The sequence below is a fragment of the Bufo bufo genome, chromosome 4 (genome assembly GCF_905171765.1).
Source record: "Bufo bufo chromosome 4, aBufBuf1.1, whole genome shotgun sequence".
Classification (NCBI taxonomy): Eukaryota; Metazoa; Chordata; class Amphibia; order Anura; family Bufonidae; genus Bufo; species Bufo bufo.
The window spans coordinates 401,497,504-401,509,640 of record NC_053392.1 but is presented as its reverse complement, the minus strand read 5'-3'; positions in this window follow the sequence as shown (position 1 = coordinate 401,509,640).

Below are 12,137 nucleotides of genomic sequence, written 5' to 3'. Positions count from 1 at the left end.
TGAGACAGTAGCATGGTGGCAGTTTGCCTATGGGCCAGCAGGGTGGAAGCAGAGGTAGATCTGGAGCCAAATGCACCCGGGGTAGACCGTCTGCTACTCAGGAGCCTACCTGTTAGGAAACAACTAGTGGAGCATGGGTTCATAAAGGCAGTGGCGAGCAGTCAGCACCGAGTGGTGGGGGTAAAGTGTGGGAATTTTCTATGAAGTCGCTGAAGGACGTTAGCGTGACAGTATGCAGGACATGTGGGCAGAAGTTGAAGCGCGGAAAGGGTGCTAATGTTGGCATCACGGCCCTGTTTCAACACATGGAGCGTCACCATAAAATGGCCAGGGAAAAACATAGCACTAATGTAACCCCTGCACATTACAGTCTTTGAGCCTGGAGGCACCTGGTACAGTTCATGCCAGCGCCAACGTGTATATGTCCTTTACAGCCCACTGGGTAAATTAAGTTCCAGCCCAGGCACACTAGAAACTTGACCATGTGATGGCAATGCCGCATCCACATTCTTTTTTTTTTTTATATTGACAATTTTTATTTTCATAAAACATACAAAAAACAATTAACATTACAGGTATACAAATGTAATGCATAACATAATCATATACATGGTAGGGTGTAGCAGTTGCCATTAATACAGGTTGTAAGATATGCAGGCATGAGATGTACCGACAAATCAACATGAGATAAGGTGAGGATACATAAGAGTAGTCAGGGGAAGGGGAGAGAGAAAGGTGGGGGGAAGGGGAGAGAGAAAGGAGGGGGGGAGGGGGGGATCTTCTAGTCGGAAGGTAAATTCTGTGATTTGTAGGAATGTAGAATACTTTGCTTGTGAATTTTAGGGGTAATGCCTGAATTTTTTCCAGGGGTTCCAGATATTAAGAAAAGTGGATCTTGTTCTTAGCTCCCAGTGTGAGATTTCTTCAAGTCTGTATATCTGATCAATTTTGGTGTAGCAACTCTCAAAACAGGGGATATCTGGGGTAAGCCAGAACTTTGGAAGCAATAATCTAGCAGATCCCAGCATAAGAGAGAAAAGGGACGCTTGATGTTTGGTGGTTTTTTGGATCCCTAAGGTGAGGAGAACTAGTTCTGGAGTACAGGCAATGGTGGTTTGGCAAATTCTATTGGTAATTTTAACTATTTCTTCCCACCATGGTTTTATCACTTCGCAAGACCACCAGATATGGAAATAGGAGCCTTTTTCTTTTTTACATCTCCAACAAAGGTCGGATGAGTCTTTTTTATAAAGGCATGTTTTATCCGGGGTTTTATACCACCGAGAGAGGATTTTGTAACTATTCTCTTGGTTTAGAGCGCATCTGGAGATCTTATGCGGAGCGGTCAACATGCTGGAAATTTCTGTACTCGACAGAGTGCGTTGTAGATCCCTTTCCCATAGTCCTACTATAGCTGGTTTGGGATCAGAAATGAGAGATTTTAGGTTCCTAGATATTGTGGAGATAAGTTTAGGAGGATAAAGGGAATTAAAATCACTGAAATATAGTGGCAAATATGGGGGAACTGCTCAAACCCCAAACACTGTAGCGTGTTTCTCATTGGGGGAGCAGTCCCACCGCATGTAGACCGCTGGATTTCATCACCTTCAGACCGTGTTCACACCATAGTTAGCGTAGTGGTAGGACCCTTGCCATGCTGAGAGACCGTGACGTGGTGCATGATGGGCTCCGATGTGTTCCTGACAGGAATATATTGGCAAAAGTCTCAGCTTTTAATATCTGCTTGTATGACTAGCTAGTATAGTCAGTGGCATATCTGTTTGGTGCATGTTTTTCTGTGATTTATATAATATTTTCATCCGCACAATGCTCCGTATTGTGTAGGATGCCTCTGTGGTGCATGTGGACCGCGCCGGCATCCTCCATTGTACGCATATTTTGCTGGGGATGGTCGTTTGCTGCAGTCCAAATGCGGTGGGACTGCTTCCCCAATGAGAAACACACTACAGTGTTTGGGGTTTGAGCAGTTCCCCCATATTTGCCACTATATTTCTGTGATTTTGTTTTATATGTATTGAATGTGCCTTTAGCTGGCATTTAAACATTCTTTTGCACCTGGTAACCTCCATCACACGGTCTGATGTGGGTGTGGCTTACAGTCTTGCTTTAGTCACTTTGCATTAGTTGTCCTGCTATGCGGTTGTGTGGAAGCTTGGCTGTGAGATGGATTTCATCACCTTCAGACCGTGTTCACACCATAGTTAGCATAGTGATAGGACCCTTGCCATGCTGAGAGACCGTGACGTGGTGCATGATGGGCTCCGATGTGTTCCTGACAGGAATATATTGGCAAAAGTCTCAGCTTTTAATATCTGCATTTATGACTAGCCAGTATAGTCAGTGGCATATCCGTTTGGTGCATGTTTTTCTGTGATTTATATAATTATATTTTCATCCGCACAATGCTCCGTTTTGTGTAGGATGCCTCTGTGGTGCATGTGGACCGTGCTGGCATCCTCCATTGTACGCATATTTTGCTGGGGATGGTCGTTTGCTGCGGTCCACATGCGGTGGGACTGCTCCCCCAATGAGAAACACGCTACAGTGTTTGGGGTTTGAGCAGTTCCCCCATATTTGCCACTATATTTCTGTGATTTTGTTTTATATGTATTGAATGTGCCTTCACCTGGCATTAAACCTTCTTTTTCACCTGGTAACCTCCATCACACGGTCTGATGTGGGTGTGGCTTACGGTCTTGCTTTATTCACATTGCATTAGTTGTCCTGCTATGGGGTTGTGTGGAAGCTTGGCTGTGAGATGGATTTCATCACCTTCAGACCGTGTTCACACCATAGTTAGCATAGTGGTAGGACCCTTGCCATGCTGAGAGACCGTGACGTGGTGCATGATGGGCTCCGATGTGTTCCTGACAGGAATATATTGGCAAAAGTCTCAGCTTTTAATATCTGCTTGTATGACTAGCTAGTATAGTCAGTGGCATATCCGTTTGGTGCATGTTTTTCTGGGATAAAGGGAATTACTTAATAATTTTTCGAACCAGGAAAGTTCTCCTTGAGGTGGAGTGCTTTTAAGGGATGAAAGGATCTCCGTTCTGAGGAATCTCAGTGGAATGGGGTTACAGGTTTTTATTTTAACCACCTCCGGACCGCTGTACGCACAGACGCGTCCTGGAGGTGGTTGATTCATTCCTCCTGGACGCGCCGGCGCGTCCTCTCGCGAGACGCGAGATTTCCTGTGAACGCGCGCACACAGGCGCGCGCGCTCACAGGAACGGAAGGTAAGAGAGTTGATCTCCAGCCTGCCAGCGGCGATCGTTCGCTGGCAGGCTGGAGATGTGTTTTTTTTAACCCCTAACAGGTATATTAGACGCTGTTTTGATAACAGCGTCTAATATACCTGCTACCTGGTCCTCTGGTGGTCCCATTTGTTTGGATCGACCACCAGAGGACACAGGTAGCTCAGTAAAGTCCCACCAAGCACCACTACACTACACTACACCCCCCCCGTCACTTATTAACCCCTTATTAGCCCCTGATCACCCCTAATCACCCCTGATCACCCCATATAGACTCCCTGATCACCCCCCTGTCATTGATTACCCCCCTGTCATTGATCAACCCCCTGTAAAGCTCCATTCAGATGTCCGCATGATTTTTACGGATCCACTGATAGATGGATCGGATCCGCAAAACGCATCCGGACGTCTGAATGAAGCCTTACAGGGGCATGATCAATGACTGTGGTTATCACCCCATATAGACTCCCTGATCACCCCCCTGTCATTGATCACCCCCCTGTCATTGATTACCCCCCTGTAAAGCTCCATTCAGACGTCCGCATGATTTTTACGGATCCACTGATAGATGGATCGGATCCGCAAAACGCATCCGGACGTCTGAATGAAGCCTTACAGGGGCATGATCAATGACTGTGGTGATCACCCCATATAGACTCCCTGATCACCCCCCTGTAAAGCTCCATTCAGATGTCCGCATGATTTTTACGGATCCACTGATAGATGGATCGGATCCGCAAAACGCATCCGGACGTCTGAATGAAGCCTTACAGGGGCATGATCAATGACTGTGGTTATCACCCCATATAGACTCCCTGATCACCCCCCTGTCATTGATTACCCCCCTGTAAAGCTCCATTCAGACGTCCGCATGATTTTTACGGATCCACTGATAGATGGATCGGATCCGCAAAACGCATCCGGACGTCTGAATGAAGCCTTACAGGGGCATGATCAATGACTGTGGTGATCACCCCATATAGACTCCCTGATCACCCCCCTGTCATTGATTACCCCCCTGTCATTGATCACCCCCCTGTAAAGCTCCATTCAGACGTCCGCATGATTTTTACGGATCCACTGATGGATGGATCGGATCCGCAAAACGCATCCGGACGTCTGAATGAAGCCTTACACGGGCGTGATAAATGACTGTGGTTATCACCCCATATAGACTCCCTGATCACCCCCCTGTCATTGATCACCACCCCTGTCATTGATCACCACCCCTGTCATTGATCACCCCCCTGTCATTGATCACCCCCCTGTCATTGATCACCCCCCTGTCATTGATCACCCCCCCTGTCATTGATCACCCCCCTGTCATTGATCACCCCCCTGTCATTGATCACCCCCCTGTCATTGATCACCCCCCTGTCATTGATCACCCCCCTGTCATTGATCACCCCCCTGTCATTGATCAACCCCCTGTCATTGATCAACCCCCCTGTCATTGATCAACCCCCCTGTCATTGATCACCCCCCTGTCATTGATCACCCCCCTGTAAGGCTCCATTCAGACATTTTTTTGGCCCAAGTTAGCGGAATTATTATTTTTTTTTCTTACAAAGTCTCATATTCCACTAACTTGTGACAAAAAATAAAATCTCACATGAACTCACCATACCCCTCACGGAATCCAAATGCGTAAAATTTTTTAGACATTTATATTCCAGACTTCTTCTCACGCTTTAGGGCCCCTAGAATGCCAGGGCAGTATAAATACCCCACATGTGACCCCATTTCGGAAAGAAGACACCCCCAGGTATTCCGTGAGGGGCATATTGAGTCCATGAAAGATTGAAATTTTTGTCCCAAGTTAGCGGAACGGGAGACTTTGTGAGAAAAAAATAAAAAATATCAATTTCCGCTAACTTGTGCCAAAAAAAAAAAATTTCTATGAACTCGCCATGCCCCTCATTGAATACCTTGGGGTGTCTTCTTTCCAAAATGGGGTCACATGTGGGGTATTTATACTGCCCTGGCATTCTAGGGGCCCCAAAGCGTGAGAAGAAGTCTGGTATCCAAATGTCTAAAAATGCCCTCCTAAAAGGAATTTGGGCCCCTTTGCGCATCTAGGCTGCAAAAAAGTGTCACACATCTGGTATCGCCGTACTCAGGAGAAGTTGGGGAATGTGTTTTGGGGTGTCTTTTTACATATACCCATGCTGGGTGAGATAAATATCTTGGTCAAATGCCAACTTTGTATAAAAAAATGGGAAAAGTTGTCTTTTGCCAAGATATTTCTCTCACCCAGCATGGGTATATGTAAAAAGACACCCCAAAACACATTCCCCAACTTCTCCCGAGTACGGAGATACCAGATGTGTGACACTTTTTTGCAGCCTAGGTGGGCAAAGGGGCCCATATTCCAAAGAGCACCTTTCGGATTTCACTGGTCATTTACCTACTTACCACACATTAGGGCCCCTGGAAAATGCCAGGGCAGTATAACTACCCCACAAGTGACCCCATTTTTGAAAGAAGACACCCCAAGGTATTCCGTGAGGGGCATGGCGAGTTCCTAGAATTTTTTATTTTTTGTCACAAGTTAGTGGAAAATGATGATTTTTTTTTTTTTTTTTTTTTCATACAAAGTCTCATATTCCACTAACTTGTGACAAAAAATAAAAACTTCCATGAACTTACTATGCCCATCAGCGAATACCTTGGGGTCTATTCTTTCCAAAATGGGGTCACTTGTGGGGTAGGTATAATGCCCTGGTATTTTAGGTGCCCAAATGTGTGGTAAGGAGTTTGAAATCAAATTCTGTAAAAAATGACCAGTGAAATCCGAAAGGTGCTCTTTGGAATATGGGCCCCTTTGCCCACCTAGGCTGCAAAAAAGTGTCACACATCTGGTATCTCCGTACTCAGGAGAAGGTGGGGAATGTGTTTTGGGGTGTCATTTTACATATACCCATGCTGGGTGAGATAAATATCTTGGTCAAATGCCAACTTTGTATAAAAAAATGGGAAAAGTTGTCTTTTGCCAAGATATTTCTCTCACCCAGCATGGGTATATGTAAAAAGACACCCCAAAACACATTCCCCAACTTCTCCTGAGTACGGAGATACCACATGTGTGGCACTTTTTTGCAGCCTAGGTGGGCAAAGGGGCCCATATTCCAAAGAGCACCTTTTGGATTTCACTGGTCATTTACCTACTTACCACACATTAGGGCCCCTGGAAAATGCCAGGGCAGTATAACTACCCCACAAGTGACCCCATTTTGGAAAGAAGACACCCCAAGGTATTCCGTGAGGGGCATGGCGAGTTCCTAGAATTTTTTATTTTTTGTCACAAGTTAGTGGAAAATGATGATTTTTTTTATATATTTTTTTTTTCATACAAAGTCTCATATTCCACTAACTTGTGACAAAAAATAAAAACTTCCATGAACTCACTATGCCCATCAGCGAATACCTTGGGGTCTCTTCTTTCCAAAATGGGGTCACTTGTGGGGTAGTTATACTGCCCTGGCATTCTAGGGGCCCAAATGTGTGGTAAGGAGTTTGAAATCAAATTCTGTAAAAAATGACGAGTGAAATCCGAAAGGTGCTCTTTGGAATATGGGCCCCTTTGCCCACCTAGGCTGCAAAAAAGTGTCACACATCTGGTATCTCCGTATTCAGGAGAAGTTGGGGAATGTGTTTTGGGGTGTCTTTTTACATATACCCATGCTGGGTGAGAGAAATATCTTGGCAAAAGACAACTTTTCCCATTTTTTTATACAAAGTTGGCATTTGACCAAGATATTTATCTCACCCAACATGGGTATATGTAAAATGACACCCCAACTTCTACTGAATACGGAGATACCAGATGTGTGACACTTTTTTGCAGCCTAGGTGGGCAAAGGGGCCCACATTCCAAAGAGCACCTTTCGGATTTCACTGGTCAGTTTTTACAGAATTTGATTTCAAACTCCTTACCACACATTTGGGCCCCTAGAATGCCAGGGCAGTATAACTACCCCACAAGTGACCCCATTTTGGAAAGAAGAGACCCCAAGGTATTTCGTGATGGGCATAGTGAGTTCATGGAAGTTTTTATTTTTTGTCACAAGTTAGTGGAATATGAGACTTTGTAAGAAAAAAAAAAAAAAAAAAAAATCATCATTTTCCGCTAACTTGTGACAAAAAATAAAAAGTTCTATGAACTCACTATCCCCATCAGCGAATACCTTAGGGTGTGTACTTTCCGAAATGGGGTCATTTGTGGGGTGTTTGTACTGTCTGGGCATTGTAGAACCTCAGGAAACATGACAGGTGCTCAGAAAGTCAGAGCTGCTTCAAAAAGCGGAAATTCACATTTTTGTACCATAGTTTGTAAACGCTATAACTTTTACCCAAACCATTTTTTTTTTACCCAAACATTTTTTTTTTATCAAAGACATGTAGAACAATAAATTTAGAGCAAAATTTATATATGGATGTCATTTTTTTTGCAAAATTTTACAACTGAAAGTGAAAAATGTCATTTTTTTGCAAAAAAATCGTTAAATTTTGATTAATAACAAAAAAAGTAAAAATGTCAGCAGCAATGAAATACCACCAAATGAAATCTCTATTAGTGAGAAGAAAAGGAGGTAAAATTCATTTGGGTGGTAAGTTGCATGACCGAGCAATAAATGGTGAAAGTAGTGTAGGTCAGAAGTGTAAAAAGTGGCCTGGTCTTTCAGGGTGTTTAAGCACTGGGGGCTGAGGTGGTTAAGCAACTCTCATAATTTCTGGTCAGGAGGTAGGGTTCAATCTGGGTCTAATAGCTCTCTTATAGGGGTGTCAGAAAACCACAAGGAGAGGGGAAAGCATTCTCTGAGCTCTATAGGGGCTAGGGAGACTTTATCTTTAATAAGTAGCAAAGGGGAGGGTAAGAATAGAAATCCCTCTTTGGTTGAGAACCACTTCCAAACTTTCAAAGTATTTCTTATTATAGAGTTGGGGATAGAGCACAATCTCAGGGGGGATTTACCGGCCAACAGGAGAGCCCTTAATGGCGAGTTTAGGAAGGAATTTTCCAGAGTGAGCCAGGTTTTGGTGGGGGTCCTGGACAGAAGGATGGATTTCATGTAGACCTCAGGGTCTGGTAGCCCTATTCCTCCAGCTCTTTTTGGCTTGGAAAGCGTAAGGAAGGAGATGCGAGAAGCCTTTCCCTGCCAGATAAACTTTCGAATGTGTTTATTCAAAAGGTTGAAAAATGTGTTTGGTATTTCTATTGGGAGTGTTTGCATTAGGTATGTGAGTCTTGGCATTACCAGGGACATAAGGAGGTTTTTTCTCCCAAACCAAGACAAAAATGGGAAGTTTAATGAGTCCAGTTGGGCAATAATGGATGTCAGTAGTAGTTTGTAGTTTAGCGCATAATGATCAGATAAGTGTGGGGTAAGCTTCACTCCCAAATATGTCAATTGTTGGGTGTCCCAGTTAAATGGAGAGGTAGCCCTAAGGGTAGTGAGGGTTGTGGGGGAGAGGCCCATGTGTAGGACTTGGGATTTGGCGGGATTGACTTTAAAATTGGATAAAGATCCAAAGTGACTCAGTAATGAGAGTATAATGAGCATAGACTTGGAAGGTTTGGTCGTAATTATTAAAAGGTCGTCTGCAAAAGCAGCTAGTTTGAATTCTATTCCCTCAACTCGTAAGCCTCTAATATTTTCTTCCTGTCTCAGGGCCTGTAAAAGGATTTCCATTATGAGGACAAAGAGGAGAGGGAAGAGAGGGCATCCCTGTCTGGTCCCGTTTCTGATTGGGAAACTAGAGGAGAGGATCCCATTGACCGACATAGACGCTGTGGATTGAGCATACATTGAAAAAACTGAGTTAATGAAAAAATCCGGAATTTGGAACTTTTGCAAAGTAGATCAAATATAAGACCAATCAACCCTATCAAAAGCTTTCTCAGCGTCCGTGCCAATCAAGATCAAAGGGGTAACATTGTGGGATGCATAATAAAGGGCATTCAGTACTTTGGTAGTGTTGTCTTTGCCTTCTCGTCCCTTAACAAAGCCCACCTGGTCTGGGTGGATTAAGGTGGGAAGAAGGTTATTCAGGCGGAGGGTGAGCATTTTGGCTAAAAGCTTTAGGTCTACATTGAGTAGGGATATGGGGCGATAATTTGAGCAGGAGGTGGGATCCTTTCCTTCTTTGGGTATAATGGTAATGGTCGCTCTAGTCATATCAGTGGTAATTGGGATTCCACACAGGGATGAGTTTTATATATAATGGGAGTAGGTAGGGGGTAAGAATATCTTTAAAGGAGGAATAGTAAGATATCGGGAGGCCATCAGGGCCTGGACACTTCCCCCTGGGGGTTGATTTTATAGCCGCATCGAGTTCCAGGACCGAAAAAATGGTGTGGAGAGGAGGTCTTTTTGTGTAGGTGATAAGACTGGAAGGGTAAGAGATTCTAGGAAACTTCTAATGTGAGGTATTTTTTCCTCTGCAGAATATGTTAGCTCATGGGAGGGAAGGTTATATAGTGATTTATAGAAGAGTTTAAACTGCTCAGCAATCTCTTCCGATTTAAACAAAGATGTACCTTGGGGGTAATTAATGCTCTGGACATATCGGGACTCCCTCCTTTGCTTTATCCTTCGGATCATATACTTGGAAGCCTTATTGCCATGGGCGTAAAACTTCTGTTGAGACGATAGGATGAACTTAGCTGAACGTTCGTTCAAGAGGTTTTTGAGTTCTGATCTGAGGGACAGGAGCTCCGACAGGTGCAGAGCAAGGTTAGATTGTTTGTGTGCTTTTTCAAGTGAGTGAATCTGCGATAGAAGGTGGTTTAATTTCTTCTCAGATTCTCTTTTAAGGAAAGAGCAAAGACTGATAAGTTTACCCCTAATGTAAGGTTTATGGGCGTCTCATAACGTTTGAGGGGATATTTCTGGGGAATTATTAAAAGAGAAGTACTCCTCCAGATAGGAGGCAATCTGGGCCTTGTGCGCAGCGTTGCTTAGCAGGGACTCGTTGAGGCGCCAATTAGGGGCTCTGGGAGGGCCCGCTAGTGAGTGTAGTTCGCATGTTATTGGGGCGTGGTCGGATAATGTAATGTTTCCGATCTTAGCCAATTTACATAGTTGTAATTGCTCTCTAGGGATAAATACATATTCGATTCTAGTATATGTGTTGTTGGCCGGAGAGTAGTAAGAAAAATCTATCTTATTCGGGTGTAAACATCTCCAAATGACTACCATTCCCAAATTGAATAGTTTAGTCTGGAGGGTTTTAAGACCCTTGGTAGAGATTGAGGATTTTTTTGAGGAGGAGTCTAAAAATGGATTAAGGGTTACATTAAAATCTCTCGCTAAGATTAGAGAGCCCTCTTTATGTGCCTCTACAAGGTTTAGGAGAGAAAGGAACCAGTCAATCTGGCCCGAGTTGGGGGCATAAGCGTTTACTAAAGTGAAAGCCTTTTGGCATATTGTTCCCTTAAGAATGAGATATCTACCTTCCGGATCTTGAATCTGTGCAAGGTAGGTAAAAGGGAAATCTTTATGGAAACCTATACTTACTCCCCTTGAAGCAGCGCCCCCAGCTCCACAGTGGTACCATCTAGGGAATTTGGCGTATGAGAGATTGGGGTAATGACAATGCTTAAAATAAGTTTCCTGCAGGAAAATCACTGAGCTATTTTCTTTCTTTAGTAAAGAAAAAATTCTACATCTTTTGGAGGGCGATCTTAACCCTTTGACGTTGTAGGAAACTAGGTGAATATCTGCCATCATCCTGTATAAAATATGGGGGAAGGGGAATGGAAAATAGCTAATCGGATTTTCCCTGAGATGAAGCTGACTGTCGGGATGAGAGTTAGGGTGTATATGAACGCTATTTGAAGAATCTGCTTAATAAGTAGATGTGAGTAAAGTTGCATAACAGAATCTTTACATCTGGTATTGAAAATATAGGAGTAAGCCCTCTTAGGTTTTGGTGTGTTATACCTGTCAGAATAGAGAAAATTAAGAACATATAACAGAGAACATAACAAGAACTTATATGTAAGCTCAAATATAGTAATACTGTTTGAGCAAATTGGCTCTAATAACGACAACAGTGGAGGGGGGTACAGACAAAATGTCATAGAAGTAGGTAGATAAAACCCTCAAGGGCTATTGCTACTGGCATGTAAAGGTCAAGGACCTGGGGTACCAAGGGCTTTCACTTATCTGGTAGTGATAGTCTCTTTTGAGTTGTCGCCAGGTACCCTCTTTTGTTCTTCTGCGATTTTGGGGTGCGCAAGGTCTCCCAGGGGGATACTGCAGGTAGAGGCGTCAGAGATGCTAAATTCTGGACTGTCTCCCAGTTCTCTATGTCCAGTTGGGAGATTTTTAACTGTGCGTATGCTTTTTCCAGGTCGCCATAGGAGGAGATGGTGATGTGACGTCCTTCATGGAGAAACGACAGACCGAACGGGAAAGACCAGCAGTAAGCGATGTTATGCTGACGGAGCCATTCCGTTAGGGGTTTCAGGGATCTGAGCTTCTTCAAAGTTGATTGTGGCAATTCTTGGAAGATGGAGATGGTATTATTTTCCCATCTCAATGGTTCCGCTTGTCTGGCCCCAGACATTATGGCCTCTTTGACCGGAAAATGCAGGAATTTACATATAACGTCCCGAGAGGGTTCTGAGGGCTGTGGTTTAGGGCGAAGGGCTCTGTGCGCCCTCTCTATTATTACCTCATGAGCAGAGTCAGGCCCCAAAATTTTAAGGCATATCTGGATTACTGCCTGTGGAACGTCTATTGGGGAGACAGTCTCAGGTATTCCTCGGAAACCCAAATTATTTCTTCTGTTTCTATTTTCTTGTTCCTCAATTGCAGAATATAAGGAGTTAAGGTGTCTCTGACACTCAGA